Source organism: Eschrichtius robustus, chromosome 13 (assembly GCF_028021215.1).
Source record: "Eschrichtius robustus isolate mEscRob2 chromosome 13, mEscRob2.pri, whole genome shotgun sequence".
Lineage (NCBI taxonomy): Eukaryota > Metazoa > Chordata > Mammalia > Artiodactyla > Eschrichtiidae > Eschrichtius > Eschrichtius robustus.
The window spans coordinates 42992143-43019199 of NC_090836.1; the positions used below are offsets into that span (position 1 = coordinate 42992143).

The 27057-nt window shown below is 38.9% G+C and overlaps 1 protein-coding gene across 4 annotated transcripts in view; it reads left to right on the plus strand.

Annotated features, from left to right (window-relative positions):
- ATF1 (activating transcription factor 1) overlaps nt 1–27057 on the plus strand; it is a 60818-nt gene that overhangs the window by 8033 nt on the left and 25728 nt on the right. The gene's annotated exons all lie outside the window — the stretch shown is intronic.

Genomic DNA, 27057 nt, shown 5'->3' on the forward strand with positions numbered 1-27057 from the left:
CAATTCAACAGATGTATTGTGGATATAAAGGAAATATTTTTGCTGAACTGGAAAATAGGCATATTCATTAGAGAATTTAAATTGACAGACATGCATATTGCAGAGCTGATGATATTTTTAAAATTTCAAATTGTCTGATCCATGCACCTGACCCACTTCAGGGAAAACAACTGAAACTGTATTGCCAGTGACAGGATTTGAACTTTCAAGTAAAAATTAAAATTTTGGGTAACTTGTATTCACCATTGTGAACTTGACAGTTTCCCAGTAGCTACCAACTTTTTCGTTACAAAATTGTGTTACAAAATCATGCATGGTATAAGATCCATTCAGAATGCAAGATACACCAATGGATTTTAATGTTAACAGAATACACAGAGTTCAAATTATACATTGCAGACAACCTACAAGAAACTACAACCTGTCAAGTTTTAATGTAGTTTCAAAGGAGAATATCCACAGTTATCTGAAAAAACAATTAAAACAACCCTCCCTTTTCTGACTACATACCTGAGTGAGGCCAGACTTTCCTCATGTACCTCAACAAAACAACATATGGCAAATATTTAATGTAAAACCACATAAGAGAATTCAGCTGTTTTCTATTAACTCAAACATTAAGGAGATTTGCAGAAATGTAAAACAGTGTCATTTCTCTCACGAATTTGGGGGGGATATTTAGTCATATTAGTGAAAATATATCATTTATGTTAACATGTAATGAATTTATGATTGTTGTTTTTTTTTATTTTTTATAAATTTATTTTATTTTTGGCTGTGTTGGGTCTTTGTTGCTGCATGCGGGCTTTCTCTAGTTGCTGTTTTTAAATGAACTGTTAAATAGTTTTAAAATTTCTGTTTAAATTTTAAATGTAAGTATTAGATTAGAAACTGACATAAATGAAATTTCTTTGGGGTCCTTAATAATTTTTAAGAGTATAAAAGGGTCTTGAGACGAAAAAGTTTGAGAACCAAGCAACTAAAGGATTAATCCTTCAAGCTTGATGTATACTTCTCTGTTATTTGGCTATATCTGTGAAGAATAATGATATCTTCCTCAGATGGTACTGGAAAAACAATGATAGAGTCTTTCATTTACCTTCTGTTAATAGGGCCCTTCACAGAAATGTTTTAATTCAGTTGGCTTACTTACAGATTTCAGTTATTTTGGTTAGATGTGAATGTTTTCCAGGTTTCCTCAGAAGCATATTTACAGAGATAGAATAAGTACATTTCTAGGTGGTAAATAATTTTATAGTGATTTTTAAAAATAATGTCACTGACTTGCTATCCAAATTCTTGTGGCTTGACTGCTTTATTAGACTCTAACTTCTATAAGGAAAAAGTATCTAATAACAGTAATATTTATTCAGTCATTCAGTATAAGGTGGGGATATAACAGTGAACAAAAGTTTCAGCTCTCATGGAACATACATTCTAGTGTTGGGGAGGATAAAACGTATCAGTTCGTAATATGTGCTGTGGAGGCTGATAAAGCAGGGTAGGAGGAATAGGGGGTTGTTGATGGGGATGGGGACTTGCCTTTTTATATAAGGTGGTCTGAGAAGTCGTATCTGTGGAAATACCTCTTCAATTATATGGACCAACAGCTGTAAACTCTGAGACTGATATGTGCTTGGCATGGTTAAGGAACAGCAGGGCAGCCAGTGTGGTAGGAGAGGGATGAGTGAGGGGAGAGGGATACAAGATGAGGCAGAGAGGTTTGGGATGGCAGGGGAGAGTGCCAGATAATGTAGGCATTGTATGCCACTGTAAGATTTCTGGCTTTTAATCTGGGTGAGATAAGGAACCTTGGGAGTGGTTTTTGAGTAAAAACGTGATTTGACTGATATTTTACAGAGAAAGCCCTTTGATATTTTAATAGGCTTACTCTGGCTGCTTTGTGGAGTGGAAGTAGGAAAACCAGTTAGGAGGCTGTTACATTGATTGTGCATGAGACAATAGTGGCTTGGACCAAGGTGGTATTAGTGGTGGTGGTGAGATAAAGTTAGATTCTGGGTATAATTTGGTTGTGAAGCCAACAGTGTTTGCTTTTTAAAAAAAAAAAATTTTTTTTTTTAATTTATTTGGTTTCACCAGGTCTTAGTTGCGGCAGGTGGGTTCCTTAGTTGTGGCATGCGAACTCTTAGTTGCAGCATGCATGTGGGATGATCTAGTTCCCTGACCAGGGATCGAACCTGTGTCCCCTGCATTGGGAGCACAGAGTCTTATCCACTGCACCACCAAGGAGGTCCCCCAGTGTTTGCTTTTGGATTGGATGTGGGTTTAGAGGGAAAAAGGAGTCAAGATTGACTCTACAGTTTTTGACTTGAGTAACAGTAAGAATGGAGTTGCTGTTTACTGAGATGGACAACATTGGTGCTTTTTTTTTTTCTTTTTGGGGAGATGTTGGCAATCAGGAATTTAGCTTTTGGGCATGTTAAATTTATGATACTATTTATTAGTTTTCTTTGCTGCAAAACAAATTACCACAAATTTAGTGGCTTAAAACAATACAACACACATTTATCATCCTAAAATTTCTGTCTTAGTTGCGTTCTCTGCTTCAGAGTTTCACAAGCTGCAATCAAGATGTTGGCTAGGGCTGTCTTCTTATCTGGAGACTAGAATGGAGAAGAATTCACTTCTAAGCTCACTCAGGTTGTTGGCAGAATTCATTCTATTGCAGCTGTAGGACTGAGAACTTTAATTTTTTTAGCTGGAGGCCACCCTCAGGTCTTAGAGGTCGCCTGCAATTCGCTGCCGCCTGGCCCTCTCCAATAAGTAGTTCACAACATGGCAGCCTGCTACTTTAAGTTCAGCAGGAGAGTGAGAGTGAGTCTGCTGACAAGACAAAGTCTTATATAATATAACATAATCAAGGGAATGATATCCCATTCCTTAGCCATAAAATGTGACATAATCACAGCGATGACGTCCCGTCATCTTTGCCTTATTCTGTTGGTTAGAAGCAAGCCACAGATCCCTCCCACACTCAAGGGGAGAGGATTACACAAAGGCATGAACACCAGAAGGTGGGGACCATAGGGGCCACCTTAGAATTTGTCTGCCAAACCATACAAGTAGATTTGTCCAATAGGTAGTTGGATATATATGGTCTGGAGTCCAGGGGAGAGGTCCAGACTGGAAATGTAAATTTAGGCATTCTAGATATATAGGTGGTATTTAAACTCATTGGGTGATTTCTGGCTTCCATTTAGGATGTAGAAAGCTGGGAAGCATATTGCTCCCACTGTAAAACAAGAGTAAGCTATAATATACAAAAATCATAGCTTCTTTCGACACATTAGTAGCGGCATGTGGGCATGGCTCACCCGTAGCAGTAGCAGAGCACAGGAAGAAGGCAGGGCTGTCATACAGGGGGAAATAAGAATTTAGCTAAATTGGGGCTTCGCTGGTGGCACAGTGGTTAAGAATCCACCTGCCAATGCAGGGGACACGGGTTCGAGCCCTGGTCCGGGAAGATCCCACATGCTGCGGAGCACCTAAGCCTGTGTGCCACAACTACTGAGCCTGCGCTCTAGAGCCCGTGAGCCACAACTACTGAATCCCGCGCGCCTAGAGCCCATGTTCCACGACAAGAGAAGCCACCACGATGAGAAGCCTGCGCACCGCAATGAAGAGTAGCCCCCCGCTCACCGCAACTAGAGAAAGTCCGTGGGCAGCAACAAAGACCCAATGCAGCCAAAAATAAAAATAAATAAAATAGACACAACATTAAAGAAATTAAAAATGGTCAGAAAAAGAGAAGAATTTAGCTAAATTTTTATTGAAATGCTAAAGTCTAAGTGTAGGCTAGTATGAGAATATAGAACCCTTGGGAGCTGCAGACACAGGGTAGGTAACACCCACTCCAGGGATCTCCAAGAGCTGCTCATGAGAAAGATTAGGGGAAGCAAGGGAGACAAGAGAAAGCCTCTCAAGGTGGTACAGGCCTGCCTGGACCCTTATTCCCTGTGGAAAATAGCTTTAAGCCACTGGGGGAAGGGAATAAACCCCATTTTCCAGTGTGGGTGGGACAAGTGAAAAGAAAAAGAAAATCCATAAACCCTGAGGGAAGGGCAGAAAACTTTCCTGGGTTCAGACCGTTAGTTTTCCTACTACTGGGAGAAAGCCCTACCCCCTGAGACTGAGACTAGGGCAGGATAACAGAGCAACTTCTCTGTCTCCCCTCAGCCCCTCCAGCAAGTAAAGCAATAGCAGTCTATCCCTGGGGAGAGCTAAGAGTATGGAGAGACATTCTGGGTCAAGTGCACAGAGAAAGCCTGAAGCTGAGGGTGGAGCAAGATCACTGAGAAAAGCCCTCTGGCAAACCAGGCCCCACCCTAAGCAGAAGGTCACACTAGAGGAATTTAGAGCTGGTAGTGTACTTAAGGTATTATCATAACAAAACCCAAACTCTGCTCAATTCCTGAATAGATTGACTCATCCCTCCCCCAGCCACCGCCTGCACTAAAAGCCTAGTAGAAGAAGTAGTGAAGAAGAACTACCATGCCATTTTTAGGCATGAATACTGTTTCCTCAGTCTCTACTATCTTACACATGATGTCCATCATTCAGGCAAAAATTATGGAGCACATACAAAAAAGCAAGGAAATAATCACCCACTGTCAAAAGTAAAAATGATCAGTAGACTCAGGATGACTCAGTTGTTAGAAGTATCAGATAGTGAATTTAAAATAATATATTAAAGGCTGTAGTGGAAAAAGTGGACAACATGTATGAACGGGAGGTAAATTTCAGCAGAGGAATAGAAACTGTATGAAAGAGTCAAATGGAAATGCTAGAAATAAAAATTGCGACATTGATGAATTATGTTTTTGGGCTTATTAGTAGACTTGACACAGCTGAGGAAAGAATCAGTGAACTTGAAGATAGGCCAACAAAAATTATCCAAACTGAAAAAAGAAAAAAAAGTGGGGAGAAAAACAGAACAGAGCATCTGAGAGCTGTGGCACAATATCTAAATATTTAACATAAGTGTAATTAAAGTCATGGGACTACATGACATTACTGGGGGTGAGTGTAGTCAGAGATGAGGTCAGTGGATTTGACTCTGGGACTTTCCAACATTTGGAGTTTGGGGAGATTGAAGAGGGATGGCCAAAGCAGTAAAAAGAAAATCAAGAGAAATCGGGATCATGGAAATTAGGAATGACGGGATGGTCAACTATGTAAAATGCTGCTGGTAGGTCAAATGAGGAGTAACAGTAACTATTATATAGTCGATCTTCATTATTCAAGGATTTTTTTTTTTTTTCTTTTTTTTGGCCGCACCTTGTGGCATGCAGGATCCTAGTTCCCTGACCAGGGATCAAACCTGCACCCCCTGCAGTGGAAATGTGCCGTCTTAACCACTGGACCGCCAGGGAAGTCCCTCAAGGATTCTGTATTTGCAAATTCACCTACTTGATAAAATTCATTTGTAACCCCAAAATCAGTACACACTCGTGTGGTCATTAGTGGACATGTGTGGAGTAGTGAAAAATTTGAGTCACTTTCTCAGTTGAGGTCGAACAATGCAGTACCCTGTCTTACAATTTTAGGTCTCATACTATAAACAATTCTCCTTTTTGTGGTCTAGTTAGTGCCATGTTTTTCACATTATTGTGCTTTTTGTTGGTGATGTTGCTGTTTAAAATGGCCTCTAAGCATAGTGCTTAAGTGTTAAGTGCAAGAAGGCTATGATGTACCTTATGTAGAAAATACATGTGTTAGATAAGTTTCATTCAGGTGTGACTTGTAGTGCTGTTGACCATAAGTTCAATGTTAATGAATTAACAGTACTATATTCCAGACTACCAAAATAAAGCTAATATTGCAATAAAACAAGTCACACAATTTTTTTGTTTTCCACTACATACAAAAGTTATGTTTATACTATATTGTAGTCTATTAAAATGTGCCATAGCATTCTGTCTAAACAATGTACATAGTTTAATTAGAAAATACTTTATTGCTGGAATTCCCTGGTGGTCCAGCTTTCACTGCTGAGGGCCTGGGTTCAATCCCTGGTCAGGGAACTAAGATCCCACAAGTCATGCGGCCAAGGGAAAAAGAAAAACTTTATTCCTAATAAGTGCTAACTTTTTGTGCCTTCAATGAGACTTGCTCTATGCAAGGTTGCCACAGACCTTCAATTTGTAAAAAATGCAATATCTGCAAAGCACAATAAAGTGAAGTGCAATAAAACAAGGTATGCCTGTATTAAATAAGGTGTCTGTAAACAGAAACACACTTAAAACAATGTTATATATTGACCAGTTGATGAAAATATTGTGCCCAGAGGCTTGCAGCAACCTAACCCTGTATTTCCCCTAGGAACAATGGTTCAGCATTTGCTAATTCAGTGTACATGGCAGCTTTATAGAACATAACCACAAATAACAAAGAGTTGACTGTATTTGGCAACATGGAGTTCATTGACAACCTTGACAAGAACTGTTTTCAGTCGAAGTGGGGATAAAAATCTAATTAGATCTAAGAGAACATGGGAAAAAGAGGGGAGAAAATGAGTAGAGAGGAGTTTTGCTGCAAAGGGATCTACAAAGTGAAGTTGCTGGAGGGGGTTTTATAAGTCATGGAAGTTTTATTATTACTTTTTATGATGGGAGGAATTAACAGCCTGTCTATATACCAGTGGGAGTGATGCAATAGTATTTGATGACACAGGACATATAGAAAGGACAATCTGGGATGATGTCCTTCAGGAGGGGCGGGGATGAGCATTAGTCTGCAAGTGGAAAAATTTATTTTACGTGAGCATAGGTACCTCATCCATAATAAGAAAGCAAGTAAATACAGGTTAGGTAGGTAGATTGGGGATGAGGTACTCTGAAAGTTTTCTTTTGATAACTTCTTTGTTTTTCGGTCAGATAAAATGTTTTGAGAACGTAAGTGGACTAGGGATATATAGTAGGATTGTTGGAGAGCATTAACAGTCCACTTGAGGTTACTGATCATGAACTTAAAGTGTGACCATTAAGTTCAGTTGTGTGTCTTTCTACAGTCAGATTCAGGTACTTGCATACAGGTTACAGGCATAGAGTATGTGAGTTAACAGGTTGCTGTTTAGTCCAGAGACTACAGTGAAGCAAAAAAAGACAAGGACATTGAAGGTTATGTGATACAGTGATTATAATGCTGGACCATGAAATTTAAGCTGTATAAGGAAGAAGTGGGGACTTGATGGGGTCAAGAGCAGGGGAAAGATAGTAGACTCGATGGATTATAAGTTCCTGTGGAGTCCAAGAATTGTTGAGAGTCCAAATAGTAGAGGTAGTGAGTTGGAAGTAGGTGGTACTCAGAGAGGGGGATACTTGAATTTGAGATTATAGGGGGGTATGTTTATTGGTAATGATAAGGTTTAGGTAAGTAGTTCTCAACTGGAGTGGTACTGCTTCCCCACTGAGATGTCTAGAAATATGTAGGGGGGTAGGGATGGGGGTTGCCACTGGCATTTAGTGGGCAATTTAGAGATGCTAAATGTTTTTCATTGAGCAGGATATTCCTGCACGTGGAAGAATTGTCCTGCCCCAAATGCCTGTTTAGAAACCCTGTAGGGTATGACAATGGGAGTGGGTGGCCGAGAAGGGTAGAAGACAGGGCTTTGGAGGAGAGGAATCAAAAACTGGCCCAGGCATGGAAGGATACTGGATGTTGCATACTGAAATCACCACAAATTATATCAGGAATAGTATTGGAGAGAATAGAGTGATCCTGGGGCTAAAGTCTTAAAGAAATGAGGGGACATGACTGCCACAAGGACAGTCTGCTGCTCTGAGCCTCAAAGTTGGGAGTTTTCAGGTAGAACTTGGGACAGTGGCCTGGAAGTAGCAATGAAGAGCAAAGGAAATACCCACTCTGTCTGTAGGCTCATGGTATGAGTGCAGGAGAGAGGCAGTGTTCTCCAGAGGAGAGCAGAGGTTCAATTATGGCAAGAAGGTGAAGGAGAGGGACTCAGTACTTGATGAATTTCATTTAATTACAAAGTATATATAGATTGAGAGGCAGCCTTGCTTAAGACCTGGTCTGAATCCTGGTTTTGTCACTTAGTGACTCTGGAACATTGACTAAGTCACTTAACTTATTTATTAAATCACTTTTTTTAAAAAAATTCATTTTATTTATTTATTTTTGGCTGCGTTGGGTCTTCGTTGCTGCACACAGGCTTTTCTCTAGTTGCGGCGAGCGGGGGCTACTCTTCCTTGCGGTGCACAGGCTTCTTATTACAGTGGCTTCTCTTGTGGCAGAACATGGGCTCTAGGTGTGTGGGCTTCAGTAGTTGTGGCACGCGGGCTCAGTAGTTGCGGCTCGTAGGCTCTAGAGCACAGGCTCAGTAGTTGTGACGCACGGGCTTAGTTGCTCCAAGGCATGTGGGATCTTCTCAGATCAGGGATCGAACCCGTGTCCCCTGCATTGGCAGGCGGATTCTTAACCACTGTGCCACCAGGGAAGTCCCCACTAAACTTACTTAGACTTGATGTTCAGCATCTGGAAATAAAGGCATCGGACTTGGTGATCTGTAAAGTCTTTTCCAGCTCCTAACTTTCAGTAATTCTCATACCGTAGAGAAATTTGTGTACTTTAACTATGTGTGAATGGGGAAAGCAATGTTGATAGTAATAGGTTACATTTATTGAGTATCCACTGTGTGCCAAGTGTATTGTAAGCATTTTACATGTTTTAATGCCTTCAAACCTCTTACCAACTTACTGTGCTTTTCTAATCCTCATTTTAGAGGTCACACAACTAGTAAGGCTAGAGACATGATTTGAATTCCAGCAGTTTGACTTCTCTCACAGCTTGGGTTTCCTGAGAAGCAGACATTGCGATGGACATTAGCATGCAGGAGGTTTATTAGGAGGTCCTCTTGGGATTACCACCTGTGGAAGGGAAAGAAAGGAATAGAGGAAGCAGGATTGAACAGAGGGAAAAGTTGGACTTTGATTCAGTCTCAATGAAGACCTCAACTGACCCTATAGGGAGATTTGAAGCTGAGATAGCTCTTCAGAATTGGGGTAAGGGACCAGCCAGGCCTTTATATTCCTGCATGCACCAGGCATTGGATCTTGACTGACCCGGGAAGGGGTATGTGTGACCTCAGGCAGAGTGACTCTCATCAGCCAGGGCAATTCCAAAGAGGGCTGACAACTGAACACTGTCAGCAGCTGTCTTCCAGCAGCTGGGGAATAAGTCTTTTATCAGAGAAAAGGGGATCTGGCTGTTACATCATGGTGTCCACTACAACTGCAGACTTTATAATCACCACAGTCCTTTGTTGCCTCCAGGCAGTGGATGATGATAAATGAGGATAATTTAAGAAATTAACAAATAGGCTTGGCTCCAGAACACTTTTAAAACAGATTGATTTTCATTCCATTCATATTTTTGACATGAGAATTTAACCCAAGGGTTCGTCCAGGGATAAGCTAAGAATGTGTGTGTGTGCGCACCAGTGTTTTTGGTAATCCTTTCTTACCTGGCAATTATCTATCTAATGTTTTGGATGTGCTTGGTCATATTGATTTTACTTTTTAGAAAAGAAAGATTCTTCTATAGAGAGTTAGAAATCTAGGTGAATTTATTTCTATGTTTCCAGTATGAATCGTATGGGGAATAGAAGAATAATTTTTCTTTTTCATTTGCTTAATAGGGTCTTTCACAGAGCTAAAGGTTTTAAATTTTGATTAGGTCCAATTTATAAATTTTTCCTTTTATGGATTGTGCTGATGTTATCTAAGAGCTCTTTGCCTAGAGCTAAATTTCAAAGATTTTTTTTCCCTGTTTCTTCCTAAAAGTTTTATGTTTTACATTTAAGTCCACAATTCATTTTAAGGTAACTTTTGTATAGATTTGAGGGGTTTTGTTACGTATGTACAATTGCTACAGCACCATTTGTTGAAAAGAGTCTCTCTCCTCCACTGAATTGCTTTTGCACCTTTGTCAGAAATCATTTGGGCATATTTGTCTATTTCTGAGTTCTCTATTATGTTCCATTGATCTATATGTCTGTCCCTCTGTCAGTGCCACACTGTCTTGATTACCATGTTATAGTAAGCCCTAACATCAGGAAGACGATTCCTCACATTTTATTCTTCTTTTTCAAAATTGTTTTGGCTATTTTAGGTCTTTTTCCTTTCCATATAAATTTTGGAATAAGCTTGTCTATGTCTGCAAACCTGTAGATCAGTTTGGGGAGAACTGACATCTTGTTGACTCTTCCAGTCCTCGAATATAGTAAATTTCTCCAGTTATTCAATCTCCTTTGATTTCTTTCCATAGCATATTGTCATTTTCAACATACAGATCCCATACATGTTTTGTTAGACTTACACCTAAGTATTTCATTTTCTTTGGAGCAGTTGTAAATAATATTGCATATTTTCTTTGGAGCTATTGTAGATGATATTGTGTTAATTTTGATTTCACTTGTTTGTTGTAAGGACATAGAAATGCAGTTGATTTTTGTTTATTGATCTTGTACCTTGCAACATTGCTGAACTCACTTATTAGTTCTAGGAGGGATGATTTGGGGGTTATTTGTTTGTTTTTAATATTGCTTAGGATTTTCTGTGTATAGTCGTGTCATCTACAAATAGAGTTGGTTTTATTTCTTTTCCAATCTGTATGCATTTTATTTCTTTTTCTTGCCTTATTGCGCTGGCTAGAACTTCCAGAATTATTTTGAATAGAGTGGTGAAAATGGACATCCTTTCTTTGTTCCCAGTTTCAAAGGGAAAGCATTCATTGTTTCATCATTAAACCTGACATTAGCTGTAAGTCTTTTATAGATGCTCTTTGTGAGTTTGAGGAAGTTCCCTTCTATTCCTAGTTTTCTGAGAGGTTTTTTGTTTTTTTGTTTTTCCCATGAAATGATGTTAGATCAAAATGATGTCAGATGCTTTTTCTGTATCAATTGGTGTGATCATATGATTTTATAACTGGAAGTTTGTACCTCTTGAATCCCCTTCACCTATTTTGCCCAATCTTTCATTCCCCTCCCTGTGGCAAACCTGTTTGTTCTCCTCTATCTATGAGTCTGTATCTTTTGTTTGTTCATTTTATTTGTTTTTATAGATTCCACATATAAGTAAAATCATATAGTATTTGTTTTTCTCTGTCTCACTTACTTCACTTAGCATAATACCCTCTAGATCCATCCATGTTGTTGCAAATGGCAAGATTTCATTCTTTTTTATGGCTGACTAATATTCCAGTGTGTGTGTGTGTGTGTGTGTGTGTGTGTGTATACACATACATACCTCATCTTCTTTATCCATTCATCTATCGAAGGACACTTAGGTTGCTTCCATATCTTGGCTGTTGTAAATAATGCTGCCATCAACATAGGGGTGCATATTTCTTTTTGAACTAGTGTTTTTATTCTCTTTGGGTAAATACCCAGAAGTGGAATTGCTGGGCCATATGGTAGTCCTATTTTTAATTTTTTGAGGAACCTCCATACTGCTTTCCATTGTGTTTGTACCAATTTACATTCTCAACAACAGTGCATGAGGGTTTCCCCTTTCCTTACATCCTTGCCAACACTTGTTATTTGTTGTCTTTTTGATGATAGCCATTCTGACAGATGTGAGGTGATATCTCACTGTGGTTTTGGTTTGCATTTCCCTAATGATTAGTGATATTGAGCATCTTTTCATGTGTCTGTTGGCAATCCTGTATGTCTTTTTGGGAAAAATGTCTATTCTGGTCTTCTGCCTATTTTAAAATTTGGATTGTTTGGGGGTTTTTTGGTATTGAGTTGTATGAGTTCTTACTGTATTTTGGATATTAACTCCTTATTGGATATATCATTTGCAAATATCTTCTCCCATTTAGTAGGTTACCTTTTGTTTTTTTAGTTAATTTATTTATTTTTGGCTGCACTGGGTCTTCATTGCTGCGCGCAGGATTTCTCTAGTTGTGGATAGTGGGGGGCTACTCTTCATTGTGGTGCGTGGGCTTCTCATTGCAGTGGCTTCTCCTGTTGTGGAGCACAGGCTCTAGGCACACGGACTTCAGTAGTTGTGGCACGCAGGCTCAGTAGTGACTCACAGGCTTTATTTTATTTTATTTTATTTTATTTTTTATTTTTGGCTGTGTTGGGTTTCCGTTTCTGTGCGCGGGCTTTCTCTAGTTGCGGTGAGCCAGGGCTACTCTTCGTTGCGGTGTGCGGGCTTCCCATTGTCGTGGCTTCTCTTGTTGCAGAGCGTGGGCTCTAGGTGCGCAGGCTTCAGTAGTTGTGGCACGTGGGCTCAGTAGTTGTGGCTTGCGGGCTCTAGAGCTCAGGCTCAGTAGTTGTGGTGCATGGGCTTAGTTGCTCCGTGGCATGTGGGATCTTCCTGGGCCAGGGCTTGAACCCGTGTCCCTTGCATTGGCAGGCGGATTCTTAACCACTGTGCCACCAGGGAAGCCCCGACTCGCAGGCTTTAGAGCTCAGGTTCAGTAGTTGTGGTGCACAGGCTTAGTTGCTCCATGGCATGTGGGATCTTCCCGGACCAGGGCTCGAACCCATGTCCCCTGCATTGGCAGGTGGATTCTTAACCACTGTGCACCAGGGAAGTCCAGCCTTTTTGTTTTGATGATATTGTCTTTTCGCTGTGCAAAAGTATTTAAGTTTGATGAAGTACCGTTTATTTATTTTTGCTTTTGTTGCCCGTGCCTGAGGAGACAGATCCAAAAAAATATTACTAAGACCAGTGTCAAAGAGTTTACTGCCTCTTTTCCTCTAGGAGTTTTATGGTTTCAGATGTTGCACTTAAGTCTAATCTGTTTTTTTATTTTTGTATATGGTGTAAGAAAGTGGTTCACTTGCATTCTTTCATTTTGAAAGCAGATTAAGAGTTATGAACAGCTTAGATTTTCTCTTCATCTATCCATTTATTTTGCAGACAGTGTGAAATGAGATATTTTGTTATAATGGAATGACTCTTAGTTTGAGAAAGTATGAGAAAATGTATTTATAAGGAATAGCTCATTTCTTCAGTGGGATGTGAGAGTAGATATAATTTACAAATATCATGCTATAATAAAATTTTACCTATAGTAGACATTAGATACATCACAGTTATTATAATAACTGTGTCTGTAGTGTTAATAATACTCTGGACTTGGCCTATACAACTATTAGATTACAGCCCCAAATTACGTAAAGTAATATGACTGAACCAATAGACCGAAAGGTTCATAATTTTAAGTTAATCAGTATATATGGAGGGATTTAACATGAGAGGTCTCACTTAACAGTCTGTAGTAAGAGATGAATGTTCCACAGAATATAGAGTGAATGTTCTAATCTACAACTGAAGTATAGTACGTAGTAGCAAAAGAGTATTGTAATGTGTTGATAGACTTAGTGAGGTCACTGAAAATGTCTGAATGTTGGAAACCCAAGAGGTCTTGAGTATACATGAGCTTTTTCAAAGCAAATATGAGTATACACAGTAGCATTCTCTGTTGATGCAGGAGGTTTTTGTGGTAAAAGGACTAAGAAGAACAATTAAACCTTAGAAGAAAATTTGGTACATTATATCACATACAACTATTTGGAGGAAACATGACCAGCAAGTTTCTATCGTTAAGGGTAATAAGACTCCAACTTCGGTGAATTCGTTAAAAAAAAATACTGAGTTTCAGGGAATTCCCTGGCAGTCCAGTGGTTAGGACTCTGCGCTTCCACTGCAGGGGGCATGGGTTCAATCCCTGGTCGGGGAACTAAGATCCCACATGCCATGCAGTGCAGCCAAAACAAAAAACAAAAAAAACCCAAGTTTGTATCTCAGAATTTTCATACTAAGTGCATTTTTCTAAGTAATGATATAATTTTGAGCACTTTTTTTTGTTTTGGCTGCGCCATGCAGCTTGCAGGATCTTAAGCACAGGCTCTAGGCTCATGGGCTTCAGTAGTTGCAGCGCACAGGCTTAGTTGCTCCACGGCATGTGGGATCTTCCCGGACCAGGGCTCGAACCCGCGTCCCTTGCATTGGCAGGTGGATTCTTAACCACTGTGCCACCAGGGAAGTCCCTAGATTTTAAAATTGTATATTCCTGGAGAATTGTCCCTTTTGTGTCTTTATTTCTAGAAATGCTTTTTACTTTAGAGTCTAATTTGATACTAATTTGGCTTTAATTTAGTATCTTAATGGCATCTTTTTTTCCTGTGCTTTTATTTTCAAACTTTCTGTGTCCTTAGGTTATGTTTTAGGTGTATCTCTTGTTAACAGTATATAACTAGATTTAAAAAAAAAAAGATCTAGTTTCCTAGACTTTTTTCCCTTGTTTTTAGATATTGTGAATTGTGCTTAGTGCACACACTTGTACATGTCTGTGCTGCCCATGAATTGGTCATAGGATATGCAAATGTTCAGTTGTAGTAGATACTGCCAACAATTTTATAAACTTACACCAATTTACAACACCACCAGAAGTATATGAGAGCACTGTTGATACATTTAAGTACCCAAAATTGGTATTGTGAGTTTCTTTAAGTTGTAACCATTCTGATGAATGTGTTGCAGTATCTCATTGTGGTTTTTGTTTTGTTGTGTTTGTTTCAAGTATAGTTAACATATAATGTATTAATTTCATGTGTACAATATAATGATTTAATATTTGTGTACATTGGGAAATGATCACCACAGTAAGTCCAGTTAACATCCCTCACCATACATAGTTAGAAAAACTTTTCTCCTTCTGATGAGGACTTTTAAAATGTACGCTGAGCAAGTTTCAAATAGGCAGTACAGTAAATGTTTTTATAAATGGAAGTTTGTGCTTTTTGCTCACCCCCTGCCTTTGGCAGACACCAGTCTCTCTGTGAGCTTGTTGTTGTTGTTTATACCACATATAAATGAGATCATGTGGTGTTTGTCTTTCTGTGTCTGAGTTATTTCACTTAGCATAATGCCCTCAAGATCATCCATGTTGTCACAGATGGCAAGATTTTATTCTTTTTTATGGCTGAATAGTATTCCATTGTAGTCTTCTAGACTTTTAACAGAGCTTTGGTCCATGTACAGTTGACATAATTACTGATACATATAAATTTAGACCTACCATCTTATTTTTTACTTTTTGATCCACATGTTCCATGTTTCTCTTTCTCTCCTTTCTTGTCTTCGAGTTATTTCTTCTCATTCCATCCTGCCATCACTTGTATCAATTTGGACTGTACATAAACTCAGCTACTACTTTTAGTGATTATTCTAATTATAGCATGCCTACTTAGTAAAGTCCAAAGTTAATCAATACCTTTCCTCTCAGACATTCCAGTAACTTTAAAACATTTATTTCCCATTTATCCTCTAACTTGTCACTGTTGTTAGGATTTAATTTTATCTTTTTCTCTTTTAATCCCATAAAACCTCATAATTCTTTTATGTATTCATCATTATTTTTTTTCCCCACGTATTTATCATTTCTTTGCTCCTCATTCCTTCTTACATGTCTCAGCTTCCATTTGAGATTACTTTTCTTTTACTTTAAGTATTTGCTTTAGAAAAACCTCAGCACTATAGGCATTTTGGGCTGGATAATTCTTTGTTGTGGTGGGCTGTGCATTGTTGGATATTTAGCAGCACCCCTGGCCTCTGCCCACTAGATGTCAGTACCAACCACCCCACCCCATTGTGACAACCCAAAATGTCCCCAGGTGTTGCCAGATGTCCCTGGGGGGCAAAAATCATTCCTGGTTGAGAACCACTGCTTTGGAATTTACTTTGATGTAGGTCTGCTGCTCTATTTTTGTTTGTTGAAAATACCTATTTCATTTTCATTTTTAAAAGGTATTTTCACTGGGCACAGAATTCTAAGTTATTTTTTAGCACGTTTAAAATACTCTGCTGGCTTCTGTCTTCCATCGTTGCTTTTGAGAAGTAAGTTTAAAACAGGACTGTTGCTATTTTAAATATAATCTGTTTTTTTTCCTTTGGGTGCTTTTATAGTCTTCTTTTTACCTTTAGTTGTTTTGCAGGTTCCACTGTGTTGTGTTTAGGTGTAGACTTTTTTTTTTTTTTTTTGGCTGCGTTGGGTCTTCATTGCTGCGCACAAGCTTTCTCTAGTTGCAGCGAGTGGGGGTTGCTCTTTGTTGCAGTGGCTTCTCTTGTGGAGCATGGGCTCTAGGCATGTGGGCTTCAGTAGTTATGGCACTCGGGCTCAGTAGTTGTGGCGCACAGGCTCTAGAGCACAGGCTCTGTAGTTGTGGCGCACAGGCTTAATTGCTCCGCGGCATGTGGGATCTTCCTGGACCAGGGGTCGAACCCGTGTCTCCTGCATTGGCAGGTGGATTCTTAACCATTGCGCCACCAGGGAAGTCCCAAGGTGTAGAATTCTTTTTATTTATTCCACATGGGAGTTACTAGGGTTCCTGAATGTATGGATTGGTATCTGTCATGAGTTTTATAACACTTTCAGGCATTATCTCTTCACATTTTGCCTCTATCCTACTCTTTGTTCTTCTCACTCTATTCTCTGTATCTCTTAACTTCTCATATATTTTCCATCTGTTTGTCTCTCTGTATTGCAGTTCAGATAATTTCTTCTTACCTGTCATCCAGCTCACTAAGTTTCCCTTTAGCTTTGTTTGGTGTATCTGAACAATGACTTTTTTTTTTTTTTTTTGGCTGTGTTGGGTCTTCGTTGCTGCACACAGGCTTTCTCTAGTTGCGGCAAGCAGGGGCTGCTCTTCGTTGCGGTGCACGGGCTTCTCATTGCAGTGGCTTCTCGTTGCGGAGCATGGGCTCTAGGCACATGGGCTTTGATAGTTGTGGCTCACGGGCTCTAGAGCGCAGGCTCAGTAGTTGGGGCGCACGGTCTTAGTTGCTCCGTGGCATGTGGGATCTTCCCAGACCAGGGCTCGAACCCGTGTCCCCTGCATTGGCAGGTAGATTCTTAACCACTGCACCACCAGGGAAGCCCACGCCACCAGGGAAGCCCTGAACAATGATTTTTAAAATTTCAAGTATTTTATCTTTATTTTTAGAAAATCTGGCTCTTTTTCAAATCGACTGTAGTTTTCTATTTACTGAAGATATTTTCAAGCTTGTCTTGAAACATAATCTACTGTTTCTTTAAACATAGTAAGCATAATTGCTTTATAATGTCTGATAATGTCAATATCTAAAAATCACTTGGGTCTGATTGTGCTGTCTGCTGTTTTTGCATCTTGCTCCTGGTGCCTTGTGGTTATTTTTTATTCTTTACTGTCCATTAATCTTGACAAACTGTGGGAATTTTTTGTGGCCAAGGATGAGTGTGCCTTTCTCCAGAAAGAATTTACTATTGCCAGGTGCCTGGGGAACCACCTTCAGGGTTTGAGGCTCTTTTTGTCTTTTTGTACCACCTAGGTGATGTTAATTGGGCTCTGTAGTCTGCTGGAGAGGTAGTTACATCTTCTTCAGCCCTTCCGTCCTCCATACCTAGGCAACTTTCCTTCTGTTACCTTACCCTGATGATGTGGCCCTTTGCAAATCCCAGCTTAATAGGAGGTCCCCTATCTTTACCTGGAGAAAAACCTGGCCTCTTATTCCCCCCTCTCCTTTGAGAGCAGTTCAAATCTACCTTGACAGGTGATTTTGTTTACTCTTTTATTAATTCTCACTGTACTTCAGATTTTGGCTTGGTGATTTAGAATCTATAGAGTCTTTAGAATGTAAGAAGCAGAGGACAGAGAAGTGTCAAGAAATATGAAGCATCTAAGATTTTACCCTGTTTTTAAGTTAAAAATATGATATTTAGTAACAACATTGTTTTCATTATATTTATTTTTATAGTTACCATATACTTACAGCAAGTGATACTAGTTTCTATTTATCATAGTGAAATAAGGTTTTCTTTTTAAGTATATTTGAGTTTACAAAAGCAGATATATACTTTAAAGAAAAATAAGAAGTAAATATTAGTATAGGAGATACATTTTCCTGAAAGCACGCTGTTGAGTATGAATTCTTTACTTTGGTCAGTTTACCATGTATAAATCCTCTCTGTCCAAGGATCATTTGAATCTTTTGAGACCTAGGAAGTAGTGACATTTTGGGGCAAGTACAGCATAGGCTTAACTATGGGGGAAAAAAATTATAACCACAAAATTACAGTTAAATTATCTTTACATTAAATAATAAACTAAAAGATGTACAGCTCTGGTTCATTTTATTTTTCATTTGTATTTTGAAATAACGGCTCCAGTCCATTAATAACTGCGCAGGATACCTGGGGCTTAAGGGTTTGCCATAGTTGATACTGAAGTAAGTAAAAAATCATTATTCCAAATGTCAAAACAGTCTGTTCTTCCTTTTTCCTTGAAATGAAAAGGCAAAACAAATAAACTTGTTGTGTGGGAAGCAAATTGAGAACATACAGAGTGTGAGAGGTTTTAAAAGTCAGTGGTACCAGGAGGGATAAGATGTCTTGGAAAGAGCACTGGGCTCTGGAGCGACACAGGACCAGCCGCTGTTGTGTTCAGTATTGTACTTTTCAAAATACTTAATACAGAAAATTTCAAACATATTCAGAAGAAGAGATTATTAGGTTAAGCCATCATGGTTCCCATCACCCTGTTTCAGCAATTATTAACTCACGGCTCCTTGTCCCCCCTAACCCACCACCAACTGGATTATATTGAAGCAAATTCTAGATATCATTTCAGCCTTCAGTATTTCAGTATGTATCTCTAAAATATAAGAACTCCTTTAAAGAACATAACTACAATACTATTATCACACCTAAAAAAATTATTCCTTAATATTATCAAATGACCTTCAGTGTTTAAATTTTCTAAATTGTTATTTATTGTGTGTGTGTACACAATTTTGGTTTTTTTTAGTTTTTAAATTTTTTTAATGTTATTATGATTTTATTTATTTATTTTTTTAACACCTTTATTGGAGTATAATTGCTTTACAGTGCTGCATTTGTTTCTGCTTTTTTTAAATTTATTTATTTTTTTCACACACACACACACACACACACACACTGTATTTTATTTTATTTATTTTTATTTTTTATTTTTTTATTTTTTTTATTTTTTTTCACACACACACACTGTATTTTATTTTTACAAGAGATAAATAGACTGACACAAAGCATTGTACATGGATGACCACAACAAAAGCAACAATGATTGCAATTACCAAACATGAAACACACTCATACTATGTCATAATATTGACATTCAGTCCAGTAATCCTCCACTGTAACAGCTCCTTTACTTTGCAGTGAAAATTGATTTGTATATTCTTTGCCTCTGAGTCCTTGTGGGATTTTTTTTTTTTCTTAATTCAGACAGAAAGTCACAAAAATTATACTCATCCTCATCAGTTCACTCAGTCCCATGTAATTAATTTTTTTTTTCATCTTGATCTTTTGTTAGCACTTTTATGAGTTCATCAGTTTTTCATTAGAGTTCTGAAAATGCTTATTCATTCAGTTCAGCAGTACAGTCAGTTACCAGAAACCTGTACTTGTCAGAGTCTTTTCCATGAATTCCTTGAAGATGAAACCCTTTTATAGGAACATATTTGCAAAAGCATCAGAGTACACCCAGAACTGTCTGTAAATGACAAAAGACTTAAAAATGACCACGGTTAAAGAGTTGATGAAAGTTCATAATAATGCAGTTGACAAGGAAATTTAGTTATTTCTGAGATACACATTTTAAAGTAATAACTAGAATTATGACTTATAACATTATACCAGAACATACAAGATTTTTAGAAATTTCACGTAATGTCTGAAACATTTATATTAACATATTTCCATACAAATAACCCAATGAAAGTTTAGTATTAGTTGTTTTGTTTGTTTCTTTGTTTATACTGCAGGTTCTTATTAGTCATCAATTTTATACACACATCAGTGTATACATGTCAATCCCAATCGCCCAATTCAGCACACCACCATCCCCACCCCACCGCAGTTTTCCCCCCTTGGTGTCCATATGTCTCTTCTCTACATCTGTGTCTCACCTTCTGCCCTGCAAACCAGCTCATCTGGTCCATTTTTCTAGGTTCCACATACATGCGTTAATATATGATATTTGTTTTTCTCTTTCTGACTTACTTCACTCTGTGTGACAGTCTCTAGATCCATCCACGTCTCAGCAAATGACTCAATTTCGTTCCTTTTTATGGCTGAGTAATATTCCATTGTATATATGTACCACATCTTCTTTATCCATTTGTCTGTTGATGGGCATTTAGGTTGCTTCCATGACCTGGCTATTATTGTAAATAGTGCTGCAATGAACATTGGGGTGCATGTGTGTTTTTGAATTATGGTTTTCTCTGGGTATACGCCCAGTAGTGGGATTGCTGGATCATATGGTAATTCTATTTTTAGTTTTTTAAGGCGCCTCCATACTGTTCTCCATAGTGGCTGTATCAATTTGCATTCCCACCAACAGTGCAAGAGGGTTCCCTTTTCTCCACACCCTCTCCAGCATTTGTTGTTTGTAGATGATGCCCATTCTAACTGGTGTGAGGTGATACCTCACTGTAGTTTTGATTTGCATTTCTCTAATAATTAGTGATGTGCATCTTTTCATGTGCTTCTTGGTCATCTGTATGTCTTCTTTGGAGAAATGTCTATTTAGGTCTTCTGCCCATTTTTGGATTGGGTTGTTTGTTTCTTAAATATTGAACTGAATGAGCTGTTTATATATTTTGGAGATTAATCCTTTGTCCGTTGATTTGTTTGCAAATATTTTCTCCCATTCTGAGGGTTGTATTTTCATCTTGTTTATGGTTTCCTTTGCTGTGCAAAAGCTTTGACGTTTCATTAGGTCCCATTTGCTTATTTTTGTTTTTATTTCTATTACTCTAGGAGGTGGATCAAAAAAGATTTTGCTGTGATTAATGTCAAAGAGTGTTCTTCCTATGTTTTCCTCTAAGAGTTTTACAGTGTCCGGTCTTACATTTAGGTCTCGAATCCATTTTGAGTTTATTTTTGTGTATGGTGTTAGGGAGCATTCTAATTTCATTCTTTTACATGTAGCTGTCCAGTTTTCCCAGCACCACTTATTGAAGAGACTGTCTTTTCTCCATTGTATATCTTTCCCTCCTTTGTCATAGATTAGTTGACCATAGGTGCATGGGTTTATCTCTGGACTTTCTGTCTTGTTCCATTGATCTATGTTTCTGTTTTTGTGCCAGTACCATATTGTCTTGATTACTGTAGCTTTGTAGTATAGTCTGAAGTCAGGGAGTCTGATTCCTCCAGCTTCGTTTTTTTCCCGCAGGACTGATTTGGCTATTCGGGGCCTTTTGTGTCTCCATACAAATTTTAAGACGATTTGTTCTAGTTCGGTAAAAAATGCCATTGGTAATTTGATAGGGATTGCATTGAATCTGCAGATTGCTTTGGGTACTATAGTCATTTTCACAATATTGATTCTTCCAATCCAAGAACATGGTACATCTCTCCACCTGTTTGTGTCATCTTTCATTTCTTTCATCAGTGTCTTATAGTTTTCTGCATACAGGTCTTTTGTCTCCCTAGGTAGGTTTATTCCTAGGTATTTTATTCTTTTTGTTGCAATGGTAAATGGGAGTGTTTCCTTAATTTCTCTTTCAGATTTTTCATCATTCGTGTATAGGAATGCAAGAGATTTCTGTGCCTTAATTTTGTATCCTGCAACTTTACCAAATTCATTGATTAGCTCTAGTAGTTTTCTGGTGGCATCTTTAGGATTCTCTATGTATACTATCATGTCATCTGCAAACAGTGACAGTTTTACTTCTTCTTTTCCGATTTGGATTCCTTTTATTTCTTTTTCTTCTCTGATTGCCGTGGCTAGGACTTCCAAAACTATGTTGAATAATAGTGGTGAGAGTGGACATCCTTGTCTCGTTCCTGATCTTAGAGGAAATGCTTCCAGTTTTTCACCATTGAGAATGATGTTTGCTGTGGGTTTGTCGTATATGGCCTTTATTATGTTGAGGTAGGTTCCCTCTATGCCCACTTTCTGGAGAGCTTTTATCATAAATGGGTGTTGAATTTTGTCAAAAGCTTTTTCTGCATCTATTCAGATGATCATATGGTTTTTATTCTTCAATTTGTTAATATAGTGTACCACATTAATTGATTTGCGTATATTGAAGAATCCTTGCATCCCTGGGATAAATCCCACTTGATCGTGGTGTATGATCCTTTTAATGTGTTGTTGGATTCTGTTTGCTAGTATTTTGTTGAGGATTTTTGCATCTATATTCATCAGTGATATTGGTCTGTAATTTTCTTTTTTTGTAGTATCTTTGTCTGGTTTTGGTATCAGGGTGATGGTGGCCTCATAGAATGAGTTTGGGAGTGTTCCTTCCTCTGCAATTTTTGGAAGAGTCTGAGAAGGATGGGTGTTAGCTCTTCTCTAAATGTTTGACAGAATTCACCTGTGAAGCCATCTGGTCCTGGACTTTTGTTTGTTGGAAGATTTTTTATCACAGTTTCAATTTCATTACTTGTGATTGGTCTGTTCATATTTTCTGTTTCTTCCTGGTTCAGTCTTGGAAGGTTATACCTTTGTAAGAATTTGTCCATTTCTTCCAGGTTGTCCATTTTATTGGCATAGAGTTGCTTGTAGTAGTCCCTTAGGATGCTTTGTATTTCTGTGGTGTCTGTTGTAACTTCTCCTTTTTCGTTTCTAATTTTATTGATTTGAGTCCTCTCCCTCTTCTTCTTGGTGAGTCTGGCTAATGGCTTATCAATTTTGTTTATCTTCTCAAAGGACCAGCTTTTAGATTTATTGATCTTTGCTATTGTTTTCTTTGTTTCTATTTCATTTATTTCCGCTCTGATCTTTATGATTTCTTTCCTTCTGCTAACATTGGGTTTTGTTTGTTCTTCTTTCTCTAGTTCCTTTAGGTGTAAGGTTAGATTGTTTACTTGAGATTTTTCTTGTTTCTTTAGGTAGGCTTGTATAGCTATAAACTTCCCTCTTAGAACTGCTTTTGCTGCATCCCATAGGTTTTGGATTGTCGTGTTTTCATTGTCATTTGTCTCTAGGTATTTTTTGATTTCCTCTTTGATTTCTTCAGTGATCTCTTTGTTATTTAGTAACGTATTGTGTAGCCTCCATGTGTTTGTGTTTTTTACGTTTTTTTCCCTGTAATTCATTTCTAATCTCATAGCGTTGTGGTCAGAAAAGATGCTTGATATGATTTCAGTTTTCTTAAATTTACTGAGGCTTGATTTGTGACCCAAGATGTGATCTATCCTGGAGAATGTTCCGTGCGCACTTGAGAAGAACGTGTAATCTGCTGTTTTTGGATGGAATGTCCTATAAATATCAGTTAAATCTATCTGGTCCATTGTGTCATTTAAAGGTTCTGTTTCCTTATTTATTTTCATTTTGGATGATCTGTCCATTGGTGTAAGTGAGGTGTTAAAGACCCCCACTATTATTGTGTTACTGTCAATTTCCTCTTTTATAGCTGTTAGCAGTTGCCTTATGTATTGAGGTGCTCCTATGTTGGTTGCATATATATTTATAATTGTTATATCTTCTTCTTGGATTGATCCCTTGATCATTATGTAGTGTCCTTCCTTGTCTCTTGTAACATTCTTTATTTTAAAGTCTATTTTATCTGATATGAGTATAGCTACTCCAGCTTTCTTTTGATTTCCATTTGCATGGAATATCTTTTTCCCTCCCCTCACTTTCAGTCTGTATGTGTCCCTAGGTTTGAAGTGGGTCTCTTATAGACAGCATATATATGGGTCTTGTTTTTGTATCCATTCAGCAAGCCTGTGTCTATTGGTTGGAGCATTTAATCCATTCACGTTTAAGGTAATTATCGATATGTATGTTCCTATGACCATTTTCTTAATTGTTTTGGGTTTGTTTTTGTAGGTTTTCTTCTCTTGTGTTTCCCACTTAGAGAAGTTCCTTTAGCATTTGTTGTAGAGCTGGTTTGGTGGTCCTGAATTCTCTTAGCTTTTGCTTGTCTGTAAAGCTTTTGATTTCTCCATCAAATCTGAATGAGATCCTTGCCGGGTAGAGTAATCTCGGTTGTAGGTTATTCCCTTTCATCACTTTAAGTATATCATGCCACTCCCTTCTGGCTTGTAGAGTTTCTGCTGAGAAATCAGCTGTTAACCTTATGGGAGTTCCCTTGTATGTTATTTGTCGTTTTTCCCTTGCTGCTTTCAATAATTTATCTTTAATTTTTGCCTATTTGATTACTATGTGTCTCGGTGTGTTTCTCCTTGGGTTTATCCTGTATGGGACTCACTGTGCTTCCTGGACCTGGGTGGCTATTTCCTTTCCCATGTTAGGAAGTTTTTGACTATAATCTCTTCAAATATTTTCTCTGGTCCTTTCTCTCTCTCTTCTCCTTCTGGGACCCCTATAATGCGAATGTTGTTGCGTTTAATGTTGTCCCAGAGGTCTCTTAGGCTGTCTTCATTTCTTTTCATTCTTTTTTCTTTAGTCTGTTCCGCAGCAGTGAATTCCACCGTTCTGCCTTCCAGGTCACTTATCCGTTCTTCTGCCTCAGTTATTCTGCTATTGATTCCTTCTAGTGTAGTTTTCATTTCAGTTACTGTATTGTTCATCTCTGTTTGTTTGTTCTTTAATTATTCTTCTAGGTCTTTGTTAAACATTTCTTGCATCTTCTCGATCTTTGCCTCCATTCTTATGCCGAGGTCCTGGATCATCTTCACTATCATTATTCTGAATTCTTTTTCTGGAAGGTTGCCTATCTCCACTTCATTTAGTTGTTTTTCTGGGGTTTTATCTTGTTCCTTCATCTGGTATATAGCCCTCTGCCTTTTCATCTTGTCTTTCTGTGCATGTGGTTTTTGTTCCACAGGCTGCAGGATTATAGTTTTTCTTGCTTCTGCTGTCTGCCCTCTGGTGGTTGAGGCTATCTAAGAGGCTTGATGGGATGATCTGGTGGTGGGTAGAGCTGACTGTTGCTGTCGTTGTCAGAGCTCAGTAAAACTTTAATCCACTTGACTGTTGATGGGTGGGGCTGGGTTCCCTCCCTGTTGGTTGTTTTGCCTGAGGCAACCCAACACTGGAGCCTACCTGGGCTCTTTGGTGGGGCTAATAACAGACTCTGGGAGGGCTCACGCCAAGGACTACTTCCCAGAACTTCTGCTGCCAGTGTCCTTGTCCCCACGGTGAAACAGAGCCACCCCCCGCCTCTGCAGGAGACCTTCCAACACTAGCAGGTAGGTCTGGTTCAGTCTCCCCTGGGGTCACTGCTCCTTCCCCTGGGTCCCGATGCGCACACTATTTTGTGTGTGCCCTCCAAGAGTGGGGTCTCTGTTTCCCCCAGTCCTGTTGAAGTCCTGCAGTCAATTCCCACTAGGCTTCAAACTCTGATTCTCTATGAATTCCTCCTCCCGTTGCCGGACTCCCAGGTTGGGAAGCCTGACGTGGGGCTCAGAACCTTCACTCCAGAGGGTGGACTTCTGTGGTGTAAGTGTTTGCCAGTCTGTGAGTCCCCCACCCACCAGTTATGGGATTTGATTTTACTCTGATTGCGCCCCTCCTACCGTCTCATTGTGGCTTCTCCTTTTTCTTTGGATGTGGGGTATCTTTTTTGGTGAGTTCCAGTGTTTTCCTATCGATGATTGTCCAGCAGCTAGCTAGTTGTGATTCTGGTGTTCTCGCAAGAGAGAGTGAGAGCACGTCCTTCTCTCGTTTCTGCTTTATATCCAAAATTTTTTTAACGCCCCTTTTGTTTTTAACTTATTTTTTAATCTTCACTGTAACTCTGAAAAAGATGTTATTAGTTCTATTTACAAAGGAGGAAACTGAGGTCCTGGGAAGTTAAGTAATTTGTTTAGCGTCACAGAGCAGCAAATGATTGCCTTAAGCTAAAAATCAGCCCAAGCCTGTCTGACTCCAAAATCTGTGTGCCTTTCTGGAGTTAGAAGACTTTGGATTCAAACTCTGTTAAATAGAGGTTTCTTTTCCCATGCCACTCTACTAACTCCCCACCCTCCCTCACCCAAGTGTTTATGGTCCAGGGAGCCCCTAATTAGGGAGCTAAAGAGAATGCTAATTTTTGCCCAGTCACTTGAATAAGAGTGAGCTCAGCTACCCTGTGGAGTGAGAGGCAATCAGGGGGCCTTAGTCCTACAGCTCCCAGTTTAATCAGAGCAGCTCCAGAAAAAATCCTTTTCTACTTCTTCTAACATCTCCTAAGAGGGGTTCTGAGGTTGGTGCCATAGTGTAGTAGCACGTTCTACAGCTCTAAGATCTAGAACTGCGCTGTTCGGTATGGCAGCCACAAGTGGATATTTCAATTTTAATTTGAATTACTTACAGTTAAACAAAATTAAAAATCAGTCTTTCAGTCATACTAGCCCCATTTCAAATGCTTGATACTGACTACTATATTGGATAGTGCAGATTTAGAACATTTCTATCATTGCAGAAGGCTCAGACAGCACTGAAAAGTAACAGGTGGAGGCAATCATCTGTGTTTCAACCGCAGATTAAAATTGGGGGGTGGGGAACAGCAGGTCCCTCTTTTTCTTCTTTGAGAAAGATCTCAGGATTTAGATGATCACATTTGAGAGTGGCAGTGGGAAGACACCAGGCTTTGGGACCCTGAGTGATGAGCATTTTGTGAGGTTAGAACAGTGATAATAAGGGGAAGTGATGACTACTAGCTAAAACAAAATCTGGTGCCGTTTTTCCTTTTCTGCCTGCCAGATCCTCAGTCTGCACAAAATCACAAGGACTGCCAGAAACTCTGGAGGAATGATTGCTTTTATCCTTTTAGAATGTAAATTAACCCCCTCACAAGCTCTCCTCATTATTTGAGTGATTGGCTTTAGTTAGGGTCTGAAAAGTAAAGGGACCTCTGAGTGTAATGATGACTCTAGAGCTGGACTCTTCAGATTCATGAATCCTGTTTATTTTTACTCACTAATTTCTGTATCCCCATATTGGGATACTGTCAGTGAGAAACAAAGCCAGACACCTGTTAAAGGCAGCAAGATAGATTTCATTCAGACTAGTGCAGTAGGGAAGAGACTCCAGCATAAATTGAGCTCAACTCTGCTGAAACAAAAGGTGGGTCCCTTTTA